The following is a 25,332-nucleotide window of genomic DNA, read 5'->3' as shown; positions in this document are numbered from 1 at the left end:
GCGGTCACCCGCAAGCCCCAGAGCTCACTGGTCCTTAGGGCTCCTGGGGGGCTCACCCAGGAGACCCGGGCGCACCGAGGACCCTCGGGCGAGGGGCGCTCACCCGCAGGCCCCGGGAGGACAGGGAAGCCTCCTGGGCCCCCACCCCCACCCCCGCAAGACAGGCGCTTGCCTGCCCGCAGGACCCTGAGGACACTGGGCGCCGATGGGCGAGGGGCGCTCACCCAAAGGCCGCAGTGCAGCAGCAATGCCAGTGTCCCAGGAGCCCTCCCCAAGCAGGATCTTGGGGACAGGGAACAGGGCTGGGACCCGCGGTGGGGACCTCGCACCCGCAGCACCCCCAAGAGCACACTGAGCACTGCAGGGCGAGGGGCGCTCACCAGCATGGCCCAGAGCACACTGGGGACCTGAGGCCGCCTGGGGGCGCTCCCCCACAGCCACCAGGCCTGGCCCTGCACTGCCTAAGGGAGGGGCGCTCACCCCCAGCCTCTAGGGAAGCCTGAGCCCCCTCGGCCCAGGGCTGCTCCCCGCCACGCCACCCACTCAGGGCTGCCTGAGCACTGCCGGGTGAGGGGCGCTCACCCACAGGACCCAGAGCAGCCTGAGCGCTGGGGGGCTGAGGGTGCTCCCCCGCAGGAACCCTGGACAATGAGCTCAGGTGGGAGAGGGGCGCTCGCCCACAGGGCTCAGAGTCCAGGTCACCTTTTGCAGAGGATCCCTGGGCCCCTTGTCCCCAGTTACCTGGGCCAGGGTGGGACAGTGGCGCCCTCTCACTGGTCTCAGCAGTGCCTCCAAGATGGAGGGGAGATGTCCTTTGCCAAATGTCCCACCATCCTGCCCAGGAGGAGGGCGCGGCTCCTGATCCAGAGGTCCCACAGGGTTCTTCCCTGGGGCCAAGATAGCACCTGGTGGCGCTTGCCTGCTGTCCGGGGCCCCAGTGGAGATGTGCTCACAGCCTGGGAAATTGGCCCTGCATCCACTGGTCCCCGGGACCTCCGCAATCCCGGGCGCGTGCCAGGCGTGCAGGGGAGCACAGCCCCAGGGGCAGAAAGGCCAAGAAATGGTGGGTCAGGCGGGATGGATCCCGGTCCTTGGGTGTGCCCTTGGAGTTGAGATGCCCTCACGGTGAGTATTCTTGGGCTCGCAGGTTTTGTGGACCAGCGTGCCTGAAGGGCCACAGCAAAGGCCAAAGGCCCAGCAGAGTGTGGGCCAAGAGCAAGTGTCCGCGGTGCCCTCCATGTTTCCCAGGTGGCCTTGACAGGGACGCTTCACCCCTCAGGCCAAAGAGGGTGTCCCAGCCTGGGAGGGAGTGACCCCAGCACCCACACAGTGCGCTCCCCAGGCACCATGGGGCATTGGAGTTCTGAGGAGCCTGGGCCCTGGCGGGCCAGGGGCGCTCACCACCTGGCCCAGGGCAGACAGAACACTGGGGAGGGAGGGGCACCACCCGCGCAGGCCCCAGAGGAGACCCCCTGAGCACTGCTGGGCGAGGGGCGCTCACCCACAGGACCCAGAGGGGACTGAGCCCTGGGCGGGGGGCGCGGGGGGGGGGGTGCTGGGCCTCAGGACACAGGGGAGCCTGGGGACCTGCGGGGGAGGGGCGGTCACCCGCAAGCCCCAGAGCTCACTGGTCCTTAGGGCTCCTGGGGGGCTCACCCAGGAGACCCGGGCGCACCGAGGACCCTCGGGCGAGGGGCGCTCACCCGCATGCCCCCGGAGGACAGGGAAGCCTCCTGGGCCCCCACCCCCACCCCCGCAAGACAGGCGCTTGCCTGCCCGCAGGACCCTGAGGACACTGGGCGCCGAGCGAGGGGCGCTCACCCAAAGGCCGCAGTGCAGCAGCAATGCCAGTGTCCCAGGAGCCCTCCCCAAGCAGGATCTTGGGGACAGGGAACAGGGCTGGGACCCGCGGTGGGGACCTCGCACCCGCAGCACCCCCAAGAGCACACTGAGCACTGCAGGGCGAGGGGCGCACACCAGCATGGCCCAGAGCACACTGGGGACCTGAGGCCGCCTGGGGGCGCTCCCCCACAGCCACCAGGCCTGGCCCTGCACTGCCTAAGGGAGGGGCGCTCACCCCCAGCCTCTAGGGAAGCCTGAGCCCCCTTGGCCCAGGGCTGCTCCCCGCCCCGCCACCCACTCAGGGCTGCCTGAGCATTGCCAGGAGAGGGGCGCTCACCCACAGGACCCAGAGCAGCCTGAGTGCTGGGGGGCTGAGGGTGCTCCCCCGCAGGAACCCTGGACAATGAGCTCAGGTGGGAGAGGGGCGCTCGCCCACAGGGCTCAGAGTCCAGGTCACCTTTTGCAGAGGATCCCTCGGCCCTGTGTCCCCAGTTACCTGGGTCAGGGTGGGACAGTGGCGCCCTCTCACTGGTCTCAGCAGTGCCTCCAAGATGGAGGGGAGATGTCCTTTGCCAAATGTCCCACCATCCTGCCCAGGAGGAGGGCGCGGCTCCTGATCCAGAGGTCCCACAGGGTTCTTCCCTGGGGCCAAGATAGCACCTGGTGGCGCTTGCCTGCTGTCCGGGGCCCCAGTGGAGATGTGCTCACAGCCTGGGAAATTGGCCCTGCATCCACTGGTCCCAGGGACCTCCGCAATCCCGGGCACGTGCCAGGCGTGCACGGGAGCACAGCCCCAGGGGCAGAAAGGCCAAGAATTGGTGAGTCAGGCGGGATGGATCCCGGTCCTTCGGTGTGCCCTTGGAGTTGAGATGCCCTCACGGTGAGTATTCTTGGGCTCGTAGGTTTTGTGGACCAGCGTGCCTGAAGGGCCACAGCAAAGGCCAAAGGCCCAGCAGAGTGTGGGTCAAGAGCAAGTGTCCGCGGTGCCCTCCAAGTTTCCCAGGTGGCCTTGACAGGGACGCTTCACCCCTCAGGCCAAAGAGGGTGTCCCAGCCTGGGAGGGAGTGACGCCTGCACCCACACAGTGCGCTCCCCAGGCACCAGGGGGCATTGGAGTTCAGAGGAGCCTGGGCCCTGGCAGGCCAGGGGCGCTCACCACCTGGCCCAGGGCAGACAGAGCACTGGGGAGGGAGGGGCACCACCCGCGCAGGCCCCAGAGGAGACTCCCTGGGCACTGCTGGGCGAGGGGCGACACCCACAGGACCCAGAGGGGACTGAGCCCTGGGCGGACAGGCGCTGGCCTCAGGACACAGGGGAGCCTGGGGACCTGCGGGGGAGGGGCGGTCACCCGCAAGCCCCAGAGCTCACTGGTCCTTAGGGCTCCTGGGGGGCTCACCCAGGAGACCCGGGCGCACCGAGGACCCTCGGGCGAGGGGCGCTCACCCGCAGGCCCCCGGAGGACAGGGAAGCCTCCTGGGGCCCCACCCCCACCCCCGCAAGACAGGCGCTTGCCTGCCCGCAGGACCCTGAGGACACTGGGCGCCGATGGGCGAGGGGCGCTCACCCAAAGGCCGCAGTGCAGCAGCAATGCCAGTGTCCCAGGAGCCCTCCCCAAGCAGGATCTTGGGGACAGGGAACAGGGCTGGGACCCGCGGTGGGGACCTCGCACCCGCAGCACCCCCAAGAGCACACTGAGCACTGCAGGGCGAGGGGCGCACACCAGCATGGCCCAGAGCACACTGGGGACCTGAGGCCGCCTGGGGGCGCTCCCCCACAGCCACCAGGCCTGGCCCTGCACTGCCTAAGGGAGGGGCGCTCACCCCCAGCCTCTAGGGAAGCCTGAGCCCCCTCGGGCCAGGGCTGCTCCCCGCCACGCCACCCACTCAGGGCTGCCTGAGCACTGCCGGGTGAGGGGCGCTCACCCACAGGACCCAGAGCAGCCTGAGCGCTGGGGGGCTGAGGGTGCTCCCCCGCAGGAACCCTGGACAATGAGCTCAGGTGGGAGAGGGGCGCTCGCCCACAGGGCTCAGAGTCCAGGTCACCTTTTGCAGAGGATCCCTGGGCCCCTTGTCCCCAGTTACCTGGGCCAGGGTGGGACAGTGGCGCCCTCTCACTGGTCTCAGCAGTGCCTCCAAGATGGAGGGGAGATGTCCTTTGCCAAATGTCCCACCATCCTGCCCAGGAGGAGGGCGCGGCTCCTGATCCAGAGGTCCCACAGGGTTCTTCCCTGGGGCCAAGATAGCACCTGGTGGCGCTTGCCTGCTGTCCGGGGCCCCAGTGGAGATGTGCTCACAGCCTGGGAAATTGGCCCTGCATCCACTGGTCCCCGGGACCTCCGCAATCCCGGGCGCGTGCCAGGCGTGCAGGGGAGCACAGCCCCAGGGGCAGAAAGGCCAAGAAATGGTGGGTCAGGCGGGATGGATCCCGGTCCTTGGGTGTGCCCTTGGAGTTGAGATGCCCTCACGGTGAGTATTCTTGGGCTCGCAGGTTTTGTGGACCAGCGTGCCTGAAGGGCCACAGCAAAGGCCAAAGGCCCAGCAGAGTGTGGGCCAAGAGCAAGTGTCCGCGGTGCCCTCCATGTTTCCCAGGTGGCCTTGACAGGGACGCTTCACCCCTCAGGCCAAAGAGGGTGTCCCAGCCTGGGAGGGAGTGACCCCAGCACCCACACAGTGCGCTCCCCAGGCACCATGGGGCATTGGAGTTCTGAGGAGCCTGGGCCCTGGCGGGCCAGGGGCGCTCACCACCTGGCCCAGGGCAGACAGAACACTGGGGAGGGAGGGGCACCACCCGCGCAGGCCCCAGAGGAGACCCCCTGAGCACTGCTGGGCGAGGGGCGCTCACCCACAGGACCCAGAGGGGACTGAGCCCTGGGCGGGGGGCGCGGGGGGGGCGCTGGGCCTCAGGACACAGGGGAGCCTGGGGACCTGCGGGGGAGGGGCGGTCACCCGCAAGCCCCAGAGCTCACTGGTCCTTAGGGCTCCTGGGGGGCTCACCCAGGAGACCCGGGCGCACCGAGGACCCTCGGGCGAGGGGCGCTCACCCGCAGGCCCCCGGAGGACAGGGAAGCCTCCTGGGCCCCCACCCCCACCCCCGCAAGACAGGCGCTTGCCTGCCCGCAGGACCCTGAGGACACTGGGCGCCGATGGGCGAGGGGCGCTCACCCAAAGGCCGCAGTGCAGCAGCAATGCCAGTGTCCCAGGAGCCCTCCCCAAGCAGGATCTTGGGGACAGGGAACAGGGCTGGGACCCGTGGTGGGGACCTCGCACCCGCAGAACCCCCAAGAGCACACTGAGCACTGCAGGGCGAGGGGCGCTCACCAGCATGGCCCAGAGCACACTGGGGACCTGAGGCCGCCTGGGGGCGCTCCCCCACAGCCACCAGGCCTGGCCCTGCACTGCCTAAGGGAGGGGCGCTCACCCCCAGCCTCTAGGGAAGCCTGAGCCCCCTCGGCCCAGGGCTGCTCCCCGCCACGCCACCCACTCAGGGCTGCCTGAGCACTGCCGGGTGAGGGGCGCTCACCCACAGGACCCAGAGCAGCCTGAGCGCTGGGGGGCTGAGGGTGCTCCCCCGCAGGAACCCTGGACAATGAGCTCAGGTGGGAGAGGGGCGCTCGCCCACAGGGCTCAGAGTCCAGGTCACCTTTTGCAGAGGATCCCTGGGCCCCTTGTCCCCAGTTACCTGGGCCAGGGTGGGACAGTGGCGCCCTCTCACTGGTCGCAGCAGTGCCTCCAAGATGGAGGGGAGATGTCCTTTGCCAAATGTCCCACCATCCTGCCCAGGAGGAGGGCGCGGCTCCTGATCCAGAGGTCCCACAGGGTTCTTCCCTGGGGCCAAGATAGCACCTGGTGGCGCTTGCCTGCTGTCCGGGGCCCCAGTGGAGATGTGCTCACAGCCTGGGAAATTGGCCCTGCATCCTCTGGTCCCCGGGACCTCCGCAATCCCGGGCGCGTGCCAGGCGTGCAGGGGAGCACAGCCCCAGGGGCAGAAAGGCCAAGAAATGGTGGGTCAGGCGGGATGGATCCCGGTCCTTGGGTGTGCCCTTGGAGTTGAGATGCCCTCACGGTGAGTATTCTTGGCTCGTAGGTATTGTGGACCAGCGTGCCTGAAGGGCCACAGCAAAGGCCAAAGGCCCAGCAGAGTGTGGGTCAAGAGCAAGTGTCCGCGGTGCCCTCCAAGTTTCCCAGGTGGCCTTGACAGGGACGCTTCACCCCTCAGGCCAAAGAGGGTGTCCCAGCCTGGGAGGGAGTGACACCTGCACCCACACAGTGCGCTCCCCAGGCACCAGGGGGCATTGGAGTTCAGAGGAGCCTGGGCCCTGGCAGGCCAGGGGCGCTCACCACCTGGCCCAGGGCAGACAGAGCACTGGGGAGGGAGGGGCACCACCCGCGCAGGCCCCAGAGGAGATTCCCTGGGCACTGCTGGGCGAGGGGCGACACCCACAGGACCCAGAGGGGACTGAGCCCTGGGCGGACGGGCGCTGGCCTCAGGACACAGGGGAGCCTGGGGACCTGCGGGGGAGGGGCGGTCACCCGCAAGCCCCAGAGCTCACTGGTCCTTAGGGCTCCTGGGGGGCTCACCCAGGAGACCCGGGCGCACCGAGGACCCTCGGGCGAGGGGCGCTCACCCGCAGGCCCCCGGAGGACAGGGAAGCCTCCTGGGCCCCCACCCCCACCCCCGCAAGACAGGCGCTTGCCTGCCCGCAGGACCCTGAGGACACTGGGCGCCGATGGGCGAGGGGCGCTCACCCAAAGGCCGCAGTGCAGCAGCAATGCCAGTGTCCCAGGAGCCCTCCCCAAGCAGGATCTTGGGGACAGGGAACAGGGCTGGGACCCGCGGTGGGGACCTCGCACCCGCAGCACCCCCAAGAGCACACTGAGCACTGCAGGGCGAGGGGCGCTCACCAGCATGGCCCAGAGCACACTGGGGACCTGAGGCCGCCTGGGGGCGCTCCCCCACAGCCACCAGGCCTGGCCCTGCACTGCCTAAGGGAGGGGCGCTCACCCCCAGCCTCTAGGGAAGCCTGAGCCCCCTCGGGCCAGGGCTGCTCCCCGCCAGCCACCCACTCAGGGCTGCCTGAGCACTGCCGGGTGAGGGGCGCTCACCCACAGGACCCAGAGCAGCCTGAGCGCTGGGGGGCTGAGGGTGCTCCCCCGCAGGAACCCTGGACAATGAGCTCAGGTGGGAGAGGGGCGCTCGCCCACAGGGCTCAGAGTCCAGGTCACCTTTTGCAGAGGATCCCTGGGCCCCTTGTCCTCAGTTACCTGGGCCAGGGTGGGACAGTGGCGCCCTCTCACTGGTCTCAGCAGTGCCTCCAAGATGGAGGGGAGATGTCCTTTGCCAAATGTCCCACCATCCTGCCCAGGAGGAGGGCGCGGCTCCTGATCCAGAGGTCCCACAGGGTTCTTCCCTGGGGCCAAGATAGCACCTGGTGGCGCTTGCCTGCTGTCCGGGGCCCCAGTGGAGATGTGCTCACAGCCTGGGAAATTGGCCCTGCATCCACTGGTCCCCGGGACCTCCGCAATCCCGGGCGCGTGCCAGGCGTGCAGGGGAGCACAGCCCCAGGGGCAGAAAGGCCAAGAAATGGTGGGTCAGGCGGGATGGATCCCGGTCCTTGGGTGTGCCCTTGGAGTTGAGATGCCCTCACGGTGAGTATTCTTGGGCTCGCAGGTTTTGTGGACCAGCGTGCCTGAAGGGCCACAGCAAAGGCCAAAGGCCCAGCAGAGTGTGGGCCAAGAGCAAGTGTCCGCGGTGCCCTCCATGTTTCCCAGGTGGCCTTGACAGGGATGCTTCACCCCTCAGGCCAAAGAGGGTGTCCCAGCCTGGGAGGGAGTGACCCCAGCACCCACACAGTGCGCTCCCCAGGCACCATGGGGCATTGGAGTTCTGAGGAGCCTGGGCCCTGGCGGGCCAGGGGCGCTCACCACCTGGCCCAGGGCAGACAGAACACTGGGGAGGGAGGGGCACCACCCGCGCAGGCCCCAGAGGAGACCCCCTGAGCACTGCTGGGCGAGGGGCGCTCACACACAGGACCCAGAGGGGACTGAGCCCTGGGCGGGGGGCGCTGGGGGGGGCGCTGGGCCTCAGGACACAGGGGAGCCTGGGGACCTGCGGGGGAGGGGCGGTCACCCGCAAGCCCCAGAGCTCACTGGTCCTTAGGGCTCCTGGGGGGCTCACCCAGGAGACCCGGGCGCACCGAGGACCCTCGGGCGAGGGGCGCTCACCCGCAGGCCCCCGGAGGACAGGGAAGCCTCCTGGGCCCCCACCCCCACCCCCGCAAGACAGGCGCTTGCCTGCCCGCAGGACCCTGAGGACACTGGGCGCCGATGGGCGAGGGGCGCTCACCCAAAGGCCGCAGTGCAGCAGCAATGCCAGTGTCCCAGGAGCCCTCCCCAAGCAGGATCTTGGGGACAGGGAACAGGGCTGGGACCCGCGGTGGGGACCTCGCACCCGCAGCACCCCCAAGAGCACACTGAGCACTGCAGGGCGAGTGGCGCACACCACCATGGCCCAGAGCACACTGGGGACCTGAGGCCGCCTGGGGGCGCTCCCCCACAGCCACCAGGCCTGGCCCTGCACTGCCTAAGGGAGGGGCGCTCACCCCCAGCCTCTAGGGAAGCCTGAGCCCCCTCGGGCCAGGGCTGCTCCCCGCCACGCCACCCACTCAGGGCTGCCTGAGCACTGCCGGGTGAGGGGTGCTCACCCACAGGACCCAGAGCAGCCTGAGCGCTGGGGGGCTGAGGGTGCTCCCCCGCAGGAACCCTGGACAATGAGCTCAGGTGGGACAGGGGCGCTCGCCCACAGGGCTCAGAGTCCAGGTCACCTTTTGCAGAGGATCCCTGGGCCCCTTGTCCTTAGTTACCTGGGCCAGGGTGGGACAGTGGCGCCCTCTCACTGGTCTCAGCAGTGCCTCCAAGATGGAGGGGAGATGTCCTTTGCCAAATGTCCCACCATCCTGCCCAGGAGGAGGGCGCGGCTCCTGATCCAGAGGTCCCACAGGGTTCTTCCCTGGGGCCAAGATAGCGCCTGGTGGCGCTTGCCTGCTGTCCGGGGCCCCAGTGGAGATGTGCTCACAGCCTGGGAAATTGGCCCTGCATCCACTGGTCCCCGGGACCTCCGCAATCCCGGGCGCGTGCCAGGCGTGCAGGGGAGCACAGCCCCAGGGGCAGAAAGGCCAAGAAATGGTGGGTCAGGCGGGATGGATCCCGGTCCTTGGGTGTGCCCTTGGAGTTGAGATGCCCTCACGGTGAGTATTCTTGGGCTCGCAGGTTTTGTGGACCAGCGTGCCTGAAGGGCCACAGCAAAGGCCAAAGGCCCAGCAGAGTGTGGGCCAAGAGCAAGTGTCCGCGGTGCCCTCCATGTTTCCCAGGTGGCCTTGACAGGGACGCTTCACCCCTCAGGCCAAAGAGGGTGTCCCAGCCTGGGAGGGAGTGACCCCAGCACCCACACAGTGCGCTCCCCAGGCACCATGGGGCATTGGAGTTCTGAGGAGCCTGGGACCTGGCGGGCCAGGGGCGCTCACCACCTGGCCCAGGGCAGACAGAACACTGGGGAGGGAGGGGCACCACCCGCGCAGGCCCCAGAGGAGACCCCCTGAGCACTGCTGGGCGAGGGGCGCTCACCCACAGGACCCAGAGGGGACTGAGCCCTGGGCGGGGGGCGCGGGGGGGGCGCTGGGCCTCAGGACACAGGGGAGCCTGGGGACCTGCGGGGGAGGGGCGGTCACCCGCAAGCCCCAGAGCTCACTGGTCCTTAGGGCTCCTGGGGGGCTCACCCAGGAGACCCGGGCGCACCGAGGACCCTCGGGCGAGGGGCGCTCACCCGCAGGCCCCCGGAGGACAGGGAAGCCTCCTGGGCCCCCACCCCCACCCCCGCAAGACAGGCGCTTGCCTGCCCGCAGGACCCTGAGGACACTGGGCGCCGATGGGCGAGGGGCGCTCACCCAAAGGCCGCAGTGCAGCAGCAATGCCAGTGTCCCAGGAGCCCTCCCCAAGCAGGATCTTGGGGACAGGGAACAGGGCTGGGACCCGCGGTGGGGACCTCGCACCCGCAGAACCCCCAAGAGCACACTGAGCACTGCAGGGCGAGGGGCGCTCACCAGCATGGCCCAGAGCACACTGGGGACCTGAGGCCGCCTGGGGGCGCTCCCCCACAGCCACCAGGCCTGGCCCTGCACTGCCTAAGGGAGGGGCGCTCACCCCCAGCCTCTAGGGAAGCCTGAGCCCCCTCGGCCCAGGGCTGCTCCCCGCCACGCCACCCACTCAGGGCTGCCTGAGCACTGCCGGGTGAGGGGCGCTCACCCACAGGACCCAGAGCAGCCTGAGCGCTGGGGGGCTGAGGGTGCTCCCCCGCAGGAACCCTGGACAATGAGCTCAGGTGGGAGAGGGGCGCTCGCCCACAGGGCTCAGAGTCCAGGTCACCTTTTGCAGAGGATCCCTGGGCCCCTTGTCCCCAGTTACCTGGGCCAGGGTGGGACAGTGGCGCCCTCTCACTGGTCTCAGCAGTGCCTCCAAGATGGAGGGGAGATGTCCTTTGCCAAATGTCCCACCATCCTGCCCAGGAGGAGGGCGCGGCTCCTGATCCAGAGGTCCCACAGGGTTCTTCCCTGGGGCCAAGATAGCACCTGGTGGCGCTTGCCTGCTGTCCGGGGCCCCAGTGGAGATGTGCTCACAGCCTGGGAAATTGGCCCTGCATCCACTGGTCCCCGGGACCTCCGCAATCCCGGGCGCGTGCCAGGCGTGCAGGGGAGCACAGCCCCAGGGGCAGAAAGGCCAAGAAATGGTGGGTCAGGCGGGATGGATCCCGGTCCTTGGGTGTGCCCTTGGAGTTGAGATGCCCTCACGGTGAGTATTCTTGGCTCGTAGGTTTTGTGGACCAGCGTGCCTGAAGGGCCACAGCAAAGGCCAAAGGCCCAGCAGAGTGTGGGTCAAGAGCAAGTGTCCGCGGTGCCCTCCAAGTTTCCCAGGTGGCCTTGACAGGGACGCTTCACCCCTCAGGCCAAAGAGGGTGTCCCAGCCTGGGAGGGAGTGACACCTGCACCCACACAGTGCGCTCCCCAGGCACCAGGGGGCATTGGAGTTCAGAGGAGCCTGGGCCCTGGCAGGCCAGGGGCGCTCACCACCTGGCCCAGGGCAGACAGAGCACTGGGGAGGGAGGGGCACCACCCGCGCAGGCCCCAGAGGAGACTCCCTGGGCACTGCTGGGCGAGGGGCGACACCCACAGGACCCAGAGGGGACTGAGCCCTGGGCGGACGGGCGCTGGCCTCAGGACACAGGGGAGCCTGGGGACCTGCGGGGGAGGGGCGGTCACCCGCAAGCCCCAGAGCTCACTGGTCCTTAGGGCTCCTGGGGGGCTCACCCAGGAGACCCGGGCGCACCGAGGACCCTCGGGCGAGGGGCGCTCACCCGCAGGCCCCCGGAGGACAGGGAAGCCTCCTGGGCCCCCACCCCCACCCCCGCAAGACAGGCGCTTGCCTGCCCGCAGGACCCTGAGGACACTGGGCGCCGATGGGCGAGGGGCGCTCACCCAAAGGCCGCAGTGCAGCAGCAATGCCAGTGTCACAGGAGCCCTCCCCAAGCAGGATCTTGGGGACAGGGAACAGGGCTGGGACCCGCGGTGGGGACCTCGCACCCGCAGCACCCCCAAGAGCACACTGAGCACTGCAGGGCGAGGGGCGCTCACCAGCATGGCCCAGAGCACACTGGGGACCTGAGGCCGCCTGGGGGCGCTCCCCCACAGCCACCAGGCCTGGCCCTGCACTGCCTAAGGGAGGGGCGCTCACCCCCAGCCTCTAGGGAAGCCTGAGCCCCCTCGGGCCAGGGCTGCTCCCCGCCAGCCACCCACTCAGGGCTGCCTGAGCACTGCCGGGTGAGGGGCGCTCACCCACAGGACCCAGAGCAGCCTGAGCGCTGGGGGGCTGAGGGTGCTCCCCCGCAGGAACCCTGGACAATGAGCTCAGGTGGGAGAGGGGCGCTCGCCCACAGGGCTCAGAGTCCAGGTCACCTTTTGCAGAGGATCCCTGGGCCCCTTGTCCTCAGTTACCTGGGCCAGGGTGGGACAGTGGCGCCCTCTCACTGGTCTCAGCAGTGCCTCCAAGATGGAGGGGAGATGTCCTTTGCCAAATGTCCCACCATCCTGCCCAGGAGGAGGGCGCGGCTCCTGATCCAGAGGTCCCACAGGGTTCTTCCCTGGGGCCAAGATAGCACCTGGTGGCGCTTGCCTGCTGTCCGGGGCCCCAGTGGAGATGTGCTCACAGCCTGGGAAATTGGCCCTGCATCCACTGGTCCCCGGGACCTCCGCAATCCCGGGCGCGTGCCAGGCGTGCAGGGGAGCACAGCCCCAGGGGCAGAAAGGCCAAGAAATGGTGGGTCAGGCGGGATGGATCCCGGTCCTTGGGTGTGCCCTTGGAGTTGAGATGCCCTCACGGTGAGTATTCTTGGGCTCGCAGGTTTTGTGGACCAGCGTGCCTGAAGGGCCACAGCAAAGGCCAAAGGCCCAGCAGAGTGTGGGCCAAGAGCAAGTGTCCGCGGTGCCCTCCATGTTTCCCAGGTGGCCTTGACAGGGATGCTTCACCCCTCAGGCCAAAGAGGGTGTCCCAGCCTGGGAGGGAGTGACCCCAGCACCCACACAGTGCGCTCCCCAGGCACCATGGGGCATTGGAGTTCTGAGGAGCCTGGGCCCTGGCGGGCCAGGGGCGCTCACCACCTGGCCCAGGGCAGACAGAACACTGGGGAGGGAGGGGCACCACCCGCGCAGGCCCCAGAGGAGACCCCCTGAGCACTGCTGGGCGAGGGGCGCTCACACACAGGACCCAGAGGGGACTGAGCCCTGGGCGGGGGGCGCTGGGGGGGGCGCTGGGCCTCAGGACACAGGGGAGCCTGGGGACCTGCGGGGGAGGGGCGGTCACCCGCAAGCCCCAGAGCTCACTGGTCCTTAGGGCTCCTGGGGGGCTCACCCAGGAGACCCGGGCGCACCGAGGACCCTCGGGCGAGGGGCGCTCACCCGCAGGCCCCCGGAGGACAGGGAAGCCTCCTGGGCCCCCACCCCCACCCCCGCAAGACAGGCGCTTGCCTGCCCGCAGGACCCTGAGGACACTGGGCGCCGATGGGCGAGGGGCGCTCACCCAAAGGCCGCAGTGCAGCAGCAATGCCAGTGTCCCAGGAGCCCTCCCCAAGCAGGATCTTGGGGACAGGGAACAGGGCTGGGACCCGCGGTGGGGACCTCGCACCCGCAGCACCCCCAAGAGCACACTGAGCACTGCAGGGCGAGGGGCGCACACCAGCATGGCCCAGAGCACACTGGGGACCTGAGGCCGCCTGGGGGCGCTCCCCCACAGCCACCAGGCCTGGCCCTGCACTGCCTAAGGGAGGGGCGCTCACCCCCAGCCTCTAGGGAAGCCTGAGCCCCCTCGGGCCAGGGCTGCTCCCCGCCACGCCACCCACTCAGGGCTGCCTGAGCACTGCCGGGTGAGGGGTGCTCACCCACAGGACCCAGAGCAGCCTGAGCGCTGGGGGGCTGAGGGTGCTCCCCCGCAGGAACCCTGGACAATGAGCTCAGGTGGGACAGGGGCGCTCGCCCACAGGGCTCAGAGTCCAGGTCACCTTTTGCAGAGGATCCCTGGGCCCCTTGTCCTTAGTTACTTGGGCCAGGGTGGGACAGTGGCGCCCTCTCACTGGTCTCAGCAGTGCCTCCAAGATGGAGGGGAGATGTCCTTTGCCAAATGTCCCACCATCCTGCCCAGGAGGAGGGCGCGGCTCCTGATCCAGAGGTCCCACAGGGTTCTTCCCTGGGGCCAAGATAGCGCCTGGTGGCGCTTGCCTGCTGTCCGGGGCCCCAGTGGAGATGTGCTCACAGCCTGGGAAATTGGCCCTGCATCCACTGGTCCCCGGGACCTCCGCAATCCCGGGCGCGTGCCAGGCGTGCAGGGGAGCACAGCCCCAGGGGCAGAAAGGCCAAGAAATGGTGGGTCAGGCGGGATGGATCCCGGTCCTTGGGTGTGCCCTTGGAGTTGAGATGCCCTCACGGTGAGTATTCTTGGGCTCGCAGGTTTTGTGGACCAGCGTGCCTTAAGGGCCACAGCAAAGGCCAAAGGCCCAGCAGAGTGTGGGCCAAGAGCAAGTGTCCGCGGTGCCCTCCATGTTTCCCAGGTGGCCTTGACAGGGACGCTTCACCCCTCAGGCCAAAGAGGGTGTCCCAGCCTGGGAGGGAGTGACCCCAGCACCCACACAGTGCGCTCCCCAGGCACCATGGGGCATTGGAGTTCTGAGGAGCCTGGGCCCTAGCGGGCCAGGGGCGCTCACCACCTGGCCCAGGGCAGACAGAACACTGGGGAGGGAGGGGCACCACCCGCGCAGGCCCCAGAGGAGACCCCCTGAGCACTGCTGGGCGAGGGGCACTCACCCACAGGACCCAGAGGGGACTGAGCCCTGGGCGGGGGGCGCGGGGGGGGGGCGCTGGGCCTCAGGACACAGGGGAGCCTGGGGACCTGCGGGGGAGGGGCGGTCACCCGCAAGCCCCAGAGCTCACTGGTCCTTAGGGCTCCTGGGGGGCTCACCCAGGAGACCCAGGCGCACCGAGGACCCTCGGGCGAGGGGCGCTCACCCGCAGGCCCCTGGAGGACAGGGAAGCCTCCTGGGCCCCCACCCCCACCCCCGCAAGACAGGCGCTTGCCTGCCCGCAGGACCCTGAGGACACTGGGCGCCGATGGGCGAGGGGCGCTCACCCAAAGGCCGCAGTGCAGCAGCAATGCCAGTGTCCCAGGAGCCCTCCCCAAGCAGGATCTTGGGGACAGGGAACAGGGCTGGGACCCGCGGTGGGGACCTCGCACCCGCAGCACCCCCAAGAGCACACTGAGCACTGCAGGGCGAGGGGCGCACACCAGCATGGCCCAGAGCACACTGGGGACCTGAGGCCGCCTGGGGGCGCTCCCCCACAGCCACCAGGACTGGCCCTGCACTGCCTAAGGGAGGGGCGCTCACCCCCAGCCTCTAGGGAAGCCTGAGCCCCCTCGGGCCAGGGCTGCTCCCCGCCATGCCACCCACTCAGGGCTGCCTGAGCACTGCCGGGTGAGGGGTGCTCACCCACAGGACCCAGAGCAGCCTGAGCGCTGGGGGGCTGAGGGTGCTCCCCCGCAGGAACCCTGGACAATGAGCTCAGGTGGGACAGGGGCGCTCGCCCACAGGGCTCAGAGTCCAGGTCACCTTTTGCAGAGGATCCCTGGGCCCCTTGTCCCCAGTTACCTGGGCCAGGGTGGGACAGTGGCGCCCTCTCACTGGTCTCAGCAGTGCCTCCAAGATGGAGGGGAGATGTCCTTTGCCAAATGTCCCACCATCCTGCCCAGGAGGAGGGCGCGGCTCCTGATCCAGAGGTCCCACAGGGTTCTTCCCTGGGGCCAAGATAGCGCCTGGTGGCGCTTGCCTGCTGTCCGGGGCCCCAGTGGAGATGTGCTCACAGCCTGGGAAATTGGCCCTGCATCCACTGGTCCCCGGGACCTCCGCAATCCCGGGCGCGTGCCAGGCGTGCAGGGGAGCACAGCCCCAGGGGCAGAAAGGCCAAGAAATGGTGGGTCAGGCGGGATGGATCCCGGTCCTTGGGTGTGCCCTTGGAGTTGAGATGCCCTCACGGTGAGTATTCTTGGGCTCGCAGGTTTTGTGGACCAGCGTGCCTGAAGGGCCACAGCAAAGGCCAAAGGCCCAGCAGAGTGTGGGCCAAGAGCAAGTGTCCGCGGTGCCCTCCATGTTTCCCAGGTGGCCTTGACAGGGACGCTTCACCCCTCAGGCCAAAGAGGGTGTCCCAGCCTGGGAGGGAGTGACCCCAGCACCCACACAGTGCGCTCCCCAGGCACCATGGGGCATTGGAGTTCTGAGGAGCCTGGGCCCTGGCGGGCCAGGGGCGCTCACCACCTGGCCCAGGGCAGACAGAACACTGGGGAGGGAGGGGCACCACCCGCGCAGGCCCCAGAGGAGACCCCCTGAGCACTGCTGGGCGAGGGGCGCTCACCCACAGGACCCAGAGGGGACTGAGCCCTGGGCGGGGCCGGGTCCTGGATCTGGGCCTCAGGACACAGGGGAGCCTGGGGACCTGCGGGGGAGGGGCGGTCACCCGCAAGCCCCAGAGCTCACTGGTCCTTAGGGCATCTGGGGGGCTCACCCAGGAGACAAGGGCCCACCAAAGATCCGCGGGCAAGGGGCGCTCACCCGCAGGCCCTTGGAGGACAGGGAAGCCTCCTGGGCCCCCACCCCCACCCCCGCAAGACAGGCGCTTGCCTGCCAGCAGGATCCTGAGGACACTGGGCGCTGATGGGCGAGGGGCGCTCACCCAAAGGCCGCAGTGCAGCAGCAATGCCAGTGTCCCAGGAGCCCTCCCCAAGCAGGATCTTGGGGACAGGGAACAGGGCTGGGACCCGAGGTGGGGACCTCGCACCCACAGCACCCCCAAGAGCACACTGAGCACTGCAGGGCGAGGGGCGCTCACCAGCATGGCCCAGAGCACACTGGGGACCTGAGGCCGCCTGGGGGCGCTCCCCCACAGCCACCAGGCCTGGCCCAGCACTGCCTAAGGGAGGGGCGCTCACCCCCAGCCTCTAGGGAAGCCTGAGCCCCCTCGGGCCAGGGCTGCTCCCCGCCAGCCACCCACTCAGGGCTGCCTGAGCACTGCCGGGTGAGGGGCCCTCACCCACAGGACCCAGAGCAGCCTGAGCGCTGGGGGGCTGAGGGTGCTCCCCTGCAGGAACCCTGGACAATGAGCTCAGGTGGGAGAGGGGCGCTCGCCCACAGTGCTTAGAGTCCAGGTCACCTTTTGCAGAGGATCCCTCGGCCCCGTGTCCCCAGTTACCTGGGTCAGGGTGGGACAGTGGCGCCCTCTCACTGGTCTCAGCAGTTCCTCCAAGATGGACGGGAGATGTCCTTTGCCAAATGTCCCACCATCCTGCCCAGGAGGAGGGCGCGGCTCCTGATCCAGAGGTCCCACAGGGTTCTTCCCTGGGGCCAAGATAGCACCTGGTGGCGCTTGCCTGCTGTCCGGGGCCCCAGTGGAGATGTGCTCACAGCCTGGGAAATTGGCCCTGCATCCACTGGTCCCCCGGACCTCCGCAATCCCGGGCGCGTGCCAGGCGTGCAGGGGAGCACAGCCCCAGGGGCAGAAAGGCCAAGAAATGGTGGGTCAGGCGGGATGGATCCCGGTCCTAGGGTGTGCCCTTGGAGTTGAGATGCCCTCAAGGTGAGTGGCCTTGGGCTTGCAGGTTTTGTGCACCAGCCTGCCTGAAGGGCCACAGCAAAGGCCAAAGGCCCAGCAGAGTGTGGGCCAAGAGCAAGTGTCCAAGGTGCTCTCCAAGTTTCCCAGGTGGCCTTGACAGTGACGCTTCACCCCTCAGGCCAAAGAGGGTGTCCCAGCCTGGGAGGGAGTGACCCCAGCACCCACACAGTGCGCTCCCCAGGCACCATGGGGCATTGGAGTTCAGAGGAGCCTGGGCCCTGGCGGGCCAGGGGCGCTCACCACCTGGCCCAGGGTAGACAGAGCACTGGGGAGGGAGGGGCACCACCCGCGCAGGCCCCAGAGGAGACTCCCTGGGCACTGCTGGGCGAGGGGCGACATCCACAGGACCCAGAGGGGAGTGAGCCCTGGGCGGAGGGGTGCTCGGCCTCAGGACACAGGGGAGCCTGGGGACCTGCGGGGGAGGGGTGGTCACCTGCAAGCCCCAGAGCTCACTGGTCCTTAGGGCTCCTGGGGGGCTCACCCAGGACACCGGGGCGCACCGAGGACCCGCGGGCGAGGGGCGCTCAGCCGCAGGTTCCCGGAGAACAGGGAAGCCTCCTGGGCCCCCACCCCCACCGCCACAAGACAGGCGCTTGCCTGCCCGCAGGACCCTGAGGACACTGGGCGCCGATGGGCGAGGGGCGCTCACCCAAAGGCCGCAGAGCAGCAGCAATGCCAGTGTCCCAGGAGCCCTCCCCAAGCAGGATCTTGGGGACAGGGAACAGGGCTGGGACCCGAGGTGGGCACCTCGCACCCGCAGCACCCCCAAGAGCACACTGAGCACTGCAGGGTGAGGGGCGCTCACCAGCATGGCCCAGAGCACACTGGGGACCTGAGGCCACCTGGGGGCGCTCCCCCACAGCCACCAGGCCTGGCCCTGCACTGCCTAAGGGAGGGGCGCTCACCCCCAGCCTCTAGGGAAGCCTGAACCCCCGTGGGCCAGGGCTGCTCCCTGCCACGCCACCCACTCAGGGCTGCCTGAGCACTGCCGGGTGAGGGGCGCTCACCCACAGGACCCAGAGCAGCCTGAGCGCTGGGGGGCTGAGGGTGCTCCCCCGCAGGAACCCTGGTCAATGAGCTCAGGTGGGATAGGGGCGCTCGCCCACAGGGCTCAGAGTCCAGGTCACCTTTTCCAGAGGATCCCTTGCCTCAAGTCTTTCTTACCTGTCAGCCTGGGAAATGAGTAGGTAGCACTGGTGATGGAGATGCATCCTCCATGTGTGTCAAGGATACTGAACATTGCTTGACAAGGGGCTCTTTCACTAATATCCCAAGGGGATTGAGTACTCCTGTGCATGTGTCACTCTTTTGCAGGATCCTTCGTGGACTGAGTACCACTGGGCAAAGTTTTTTGTCAGCATTAATTTCTTATTCCTCATGTGAATTCAGCACTCAGTGTTCTCAGATGTCTCCTGTTCTGATGTGACATTGGCCCTGTTTCTTGGGTTCTTCTCTGTTCATGAAAACAGGGCCCTATTCCTGTGCCTCACTGTGTCCTCTCCCTGGTGGTCTGAGGAGTGTCTTCAGGTAGTCTGTTGGGGCTCTGCCCACCCTCTCTCCTCTGTATCCAGGATGTTACTGATGTCATAATGGGTGGGGGAGGGGCAGACATAGCCCATTTGAGAGGGTGTCAGTGCCCTCAAGACTGACTGTCCTGTAGTCTAACATTTCATTGGACCTAATAACCTCTGCCCCCATTGGTTCAAGTCAGAGACCTGAAGAGCCCTGGCCAAATTCAGTTTCTGATTCTTGTCCCTTGAATTGGATGATTCCATTGGGGGTGCTGTCCTGGGCATCAGGGTTTTGGGGTCACAGTGTAACTGTGGAGTTTGAGAGCCTCAGTTTCCCATCTAGCTCCTGCTGGTGCCAGGGGCATCTCTGCCTGCTGCTTTCTAAATAGGGACCCCACACCTGGTCTCTAAACCTTGTTTCCTCTGTGCTCAGCCCCGGGAAGCCTGGGTCTCCCCTTTCTCTTCTCCCCTTCTCCAGCCCTCCCCAGGCACATGCAGACTGCCATGCTGCACTGGGTCTTCTGACCCCGACAGGAGTCCCATAGGCTCCTGTGTGGTCTCACTGAAGGGTGGGAAGAAAGTCCCACCACAGGCCTGGGATCTCTCATAGTCCTCAATCTCCTCAGCCAGGGGCACTTGTGACCAGGCAGAGCCTGCCTCTCCCCCACAGGCCAGCCCCAGTGTCCCCAGGGCTACAGAGCTGGGGCATGTCCTTATTACCAACTTTCACCCCTGCCACAGACTTCCTCAGGGGGCTGTGGTTTTAAAGGAGCCCTGAGGTGTTCGGGCCCCATGGGGATGGACAGAGACAGTGGTTTGGCTGCAGGACAGCAGCACCAGCTGGGAGTGCCTGGGTACAGAGGGTCCAGGTACCTTCTCCTCCTCCACTTCACTCTTCTTCCTTCCTCAGTTTCTGAAGATGATTCAGAGGGCAGTATTTCTAAACCCCAGACTCCTCGAAGACCAAAGTAATGGTGTGTTCACATCACAGTGAAACAGGTAGAGAGGTCCTATTGGTGTTGTTTTTCAGAGCCTGGCTCAGAAGCACCTCTCAGCCTGGGCCTACCTTTCTTTGGACCTGGCCATGAGTCCCTTTCCCTTCAGCTCATCTCCTTTGTCGGGGTGAGGAGGGCATTGGAGCTTGGACCCAGGAGTGCTCTACTACTGATCTGCACCTCAGCCCTCTTTTTGATTTTAGACAGGGTGTCTCTAAGATGCCCAGGGTGGCTTCAAACTTGATCCTCATGCCTCAGCCTTCTGAATACCTAGGTCATTGTGCCCAGCCTCAGCCCTCTTTTCTTGTTAAACGGAGACCTTTCTTCAAAATGGCCTAGTGTCAAGGGAAACTAAGAGTCAGACCTACACTGATGCTAACTAGGACTCCCAGTGGGCACGCACACGCACACACACACACACACACACACACACACACACTTGCTCTCACATGTGCATGAGGCTGAAGCTTGGTTGTCCCCACTTTGAGTAGGGCTGAGCAAAGACCCCTGAAGAGGCTGCCCACACCTTGTAGGGTTCCAGATGGTCACGTGGCTGCCACTCCACCTTCCAGCTCCCAACCTAAGGGAGCTCCAGGCTAGTTACACACAACTCTCTGCAGTGGTATCTGGGTCCCAGAAAGGAGGAAGGCCCACCATGTTCCAGTGAGAGGTTCCCCTGATGTGGGTTCCCCACAGCGTCTCCCATGAGCGATCCCTATCTGCAGGTGGGGAACTTTGATAGATAATAGATGCTTTTCTGCCTGGGTTCACAGATCATCACATTTCTTTCTGTCCTAACATACTGAAGGCTCGCAGCAGGACTGGCATACCCAGTCCCAAGGACTCTGCATAGCTCTGCCAACTTCATGGATTTCCTGTTGTCCTTGGGAGCCCTGAGCAGGGGCCCTTCCCTCCCCATGGCCTTCTCCAGGAGCCCACCCAGGACCCTCCATGAGAACTTCATGTTAGTTCCCCCTAAGGAGGCTGTTGGGAAAAGGCCCCTCAGCAGAGGCAGGTCATGTCTGTGGCTTGATTCCTTCCCTCCCAAAGCCAGCCCCCAGGTGGCCCACCTTCTGGAGTCCGGAAACTTAAAGCTCAGAGGCCCCAGCCCAATCCCCTCCAACATCTACTATGAGAGGCAGAGAGGTCTTATTGGTGTTGTTTCCCTAAAGAGTTCTCACACAAAAATGCTGCACAGCAAAGCTCAGGTTCTGCAGGGAGGGCTTGGCTGCCGGGTGCCTGCACTGCTCAGAGGAATCCTGCTTCTGACCCTGACAGATCAGAGGGAAGCCTGAGCACCTGGGGGCCTTGCCCCTAGACTCCTGTTTCTTCAGGTCACATCTTAAAAAGACTCTGCCTCTGACCAAATTTTGTCCAGGCTCCTCTTGAAATAGGCTCCCTTAAAATGGAATTTTCAAGAAGCGTATGTTGCTTTTCCCAGCCTAAACCATTGTCCTACTCACCTGTTCCCGCAGGTTGCGGTCATGCACAGGAGTACATGGGCCAAAAGGCCAGAAAATGGTGTGCCCGGCGGGATGGATCCGGGTCCTGGGTGCCCTTGGAGTTGAGATCCCCTAACAGTGTTCTTGGGGTCGCAGGTTTTGAGCACAAGCCTGCCTGCAGGGCCGCACCAAAGGCCAAAAGCCAGGTGTTTGCCAGGAGGAACTATCCACTTGGCTCCAAGTTTCCAGGGTGGCTTCCTCCACAGGGACTCTTCACCCCTCAGGCCAAAGAGGGTGTCCCAGCCTGGGAGAGAAAGACCCCAGTCTCACAGTTCACTCCCCAGGCGCCAGGTGGCCTTAGGGCTCAGAGGAGACTGGGCCCTGGAGGGCAAGGGGAACTCCCCCACAGGCCCAGAGGACACTGAGCCCTGGCAGGCGAGGGGCGCTCACCCACAGGGCCCAGGGCAGACTGAGCACTGACGAGGGAGGGGCACCACCCATGGGCCCCAGAGGAGACCCACTGGGCACTGCTGGGCGAGGGGCGCTCACCCCTCAGGACCCAGAGGGGACTGAGCCAGGGGCGCTCAGCCTGGGGACACAGAGGACACTGGGGACCAGCGGGTTAGGGGCGCTCACCAGTAGGGCCCAGAGTGCCCTGGGGACTGCAGGCCGCCTGGGGCGCTCACACACAGCCAGCAGGCCAGGCCCAGCACTGCCGAAGGGAGGGGTGCTCACCCCCAGGAACTAAGGAAGCCTGAGCCCCCCGAGGGCCAGGGCGGCTCCCCTCCACATTCAGGGCTGCCCAGAGCACTGCTGGGTGAGGAGCGCTCACCCCCAGGACTGCATCATGAGCACTGGGGGGCTCAGGGTGCTCAGGAGCAGGGACCCTGGTGAATGAGCGCTTCTGGGAGAGGGGTGCTCACTCACAGGGCTCAGAGTCCCAGGCATGTTTCGCAGAGGATCCCTTAGCCCCATGTCTGTCTTACCTGGGCCAGGGTGCCAGAGGAGGAAATAGCACTTGTGAATGGGATGCACCCTCCATGTTTCCTAAGGATCCTGAGCACTGCTTGGCAAAGATCTCTCTCACTAATATCCCGGGGGTATTGATTACTCCTGTGCATAGGACACTCATTTGCAAGACCCTGAGTTGTCTGAGTACTGCCTCGGAAATTCCTTTGTCAGCAGTTAATATCTTATTCCTCCTGTGAATTCAGCACTCAGTGTTCTCAGATGTCTCCTGTTCTGATGTGACATTGGCCCTGATCTCTACGTTTCTTGGGTTCTTCTCTGTTCATGGAAACAGGGCCCTATTCCTGTGCCTCACTGTGTCCTCTCCCTGGTGGTCTGAGAAGTGTCTCCAGGTAGTCTGTTGGAGCTCTGCCCACCCTCTCTCCTTGTATCCAGGATGTTATTGATGTCATAATGGGTGGGGGAGGGGCAGGCACAGCTCATTGGAGAGGGTGTCAGTGCCCTCAAGACTGACTGTCCTCTCGTCTAACATTTCACTGGACCTAATAACCTCTGCCCCCATTGGTTCAAGTCAGAGACCTGAAGAGCCCTGGCCAAATTCAGTTTCTGATTCTTGTCCCTTGAATTGGATGATTCCATTGGGGGTGCTGTCCTGGGCATCAGGGTTTTGGGGTCACAGTGTAACTGTGGAGTTTGAGAGCCTCAGTTTCCCATCTAGTTCCTGCTGGTGCCAGGGGCATCTCTGCCTGCTGCTTTCTAAATAGGGACCCCACGCCTGGTCTCTAAACCTCGTTTCCTCTGTGCTCAGCCCCGGGAAGCCTGGGTGTCCCCTTTCTCTTCTCCCCTTCTCCAGCCCTCCCCAGGCACATGCAGACTGCCATGCTGCACTGGGTCTTCTGACCCCGACAGGAGTCCCATAGGCTCCTGTGTGGTCTCACTGAAGGGTGGGAAGAAAGTCCCACCACAGGCCCGGGATCTCTCATAGTCCTCAAGCTCCTCAGCCAGGGGCACTTGTGACCAGGCAGAGCCTGTCTCTCCCCCACAGGCCAGCCCCAGTGTCCCCAGGGCTACATAGCTGGGGCATGTCCTTATTACCAACTTTCACCCCCGCCACAGACTTCCCCAGGGGGCTGTGGTTTTAAAGGAGCCCTGAGGTGTCTGGGCCCCATGGGGATGGACAGGGACAGTGGTTTGGCTGCAGGACAGCAGCACCAGCTGGGGGTGCGCAGAGTTACGTGCCCTGTTATCTTGAGTGCTGGACTGGCAGAGGCTAGAGGAAAGGATGCCTGGTGACAACAGTCGTGCTGAAAACTTAACTTGATATTCCTGGGACTCTGAAGAGAAGAGATAGATGCTCCCTCCAGGGTGCTAACAGGCCAGGGTCCTAACAGCTGTCAGTGGACTGTGACACACAGCGGTCTCAAAGTGAGGTAGCAAAGAAGAAATAAGGACCTGGAGAAAGGAGGGAAACAGGGAAGGAACGAGGGACTGCAGCTCTGTACCTAAAAGATCGCCCTCACCTTCAGCCCCAGGCCTGTTTTCCTCCAGGCCTGGATTCTCTAAAAGTCCTATAAGTCTTGGAGTCCTGAAAGACCAGGTAGTTAGTGCCTATAAACTCTGTAGTCCCAGAGTAACTTCACTAGGATGTCCACGGCTGCCTCACTTTCGTCCTTTTGTGCTTATGGGTTTGGGGGGTTTTAGTGATAAATTCATCCTTTGGTTTTGCACACTTAAATTATACATTTGTTTTGTTTCAAAGGAAGCTTTTGGCTCTAGGGCCCTCTCTGCTCCTTTGCTGGTAAGCTCCTTTTATTCAAGGGGACTAAAATGCTCCTTAACTATGTTAAAGTTACATTGCTCAAAGGGGACTGTCCACCAGTCCTCAAATTAACTAGCCTGCACCCTTAAATGTGAATCTGCTTTCCTAAATAAATTGCCACTCTGAAAAGAAAGGAAGGAAGGAAGGAAATAAATTAACTGTTTGGGCATGGAAGACTTTGATAAAGACTTGCACATAGGATTCTAAAGTGAAGTCATATGACCACGTCGCTTCAGCTTGTTTCAGCAGATCACAGTATGACTCAGATCTAACTGCCTGTGTATAGACTTGGTACTTACATACATGGTGCTTTGGCTCATGGCTAAAATCTTAACATAGCCGAATCTCTGACAAATGGGTTAATTTAGATTTTTTAGAGAAAATAAAGGTTTCTTCAAAACTGTAACATGTTTATTTAGTTTTGTTTTTGTTTGGGGCTGGGGTTTCCTGTTTAAGGATTATTACTGTGATTTTAGGGTTTTAGGTTAAAGTATTTTCTATGTATCTCAAATTTCATGAGTAGGTAATAAAGAAATATTTCAAAAATGAATTTGGTGGCCCGTTGTTGTGGCAGACACCTATAATCTCCACAGCTCAGGAGGCTGAGGCAGGAGGATTGCAAGTTCGAAGCCAGTTTCAGCAACTTAGTGAGGTGCTGAGCAACTCAGTGAGACCTTGTCTCTAAATGAAGTTCAAAATAGGCTGAGGATATGGTTCAGGAGTTAATGCCCCTAAGTTCAATCTCCAGTACCAAAAGTAAGTGAGTAAATAAATAAATAAATAAATAAATAAATTTGGTAAGAAAGGGATAAATGTTTATAAATATATGCAATAGAAGTAAAACATCCAAATAATTTATAAATTAGTTAAAATACTAAGCCATCCTCTACTAAGTATGAATTAAGTACTCGGCTTCTTGAAGTCTGTTGAAAGGTACTGCATTTGGGTCTGTTCCATGTGGTTCACAGATTCCTGGTAGAGAAAAACACTGACATCATCAAGGATTATCTGATCTTCTAATAAGTTTGAGAATTACTATTGTAATTTAAGTGTCTAGGATAAAAAAGACTTTAATTAGAAAGCAATCTCATATTAAAGACATAGTCAGTGGACTTTGAGCAATGTAACTTTAAGATAGTTAAGGAGCATTTTTGTCATATATTTTAAAATATCTGGAAGTCAATAATTTTTTTAAAGAGGGGGGGGAGAGAGAGAGAGAGAGAGAGAGAGAGAGAGAGAGAGAGAGAGAATTTTTTAATATTTATTTTTTAGTATTCGGCGGACACAACATCTTTGTTTGTATGTGGTGCTGAGGATCGAACCCGGGCCGCACGCATGCCAAGTGAGCACGCTACCGCTTGAGCCACATCCCCAGACCTGGAAGTCAATAATTTGTATAAGGACAAGTTATTGAATACTTAAGCTTTAAAATAGCCACCTTCTATTTTAGGTAGCAGTCAGTTTGAGGAAAACATCTTTTGTTTTGTGGTATGTGGGCTAAGGA

The sequence above is a fragment of the Spermophilus citellus genome (assembly GCF_964194105.1).
Source record: "Spermophilus citellus genome assembly, chromosome: 17".
Classification (NCBI taxonomy): domain Eukaryota; kingdom Metazoa; phylum Chordata; class Mammalia; order Rodentia; family Sciuridae; genus Spermophilus; species Spermophilus citellus.
This window is presented reverse-complemented; position numbering follows the sequence as displayed.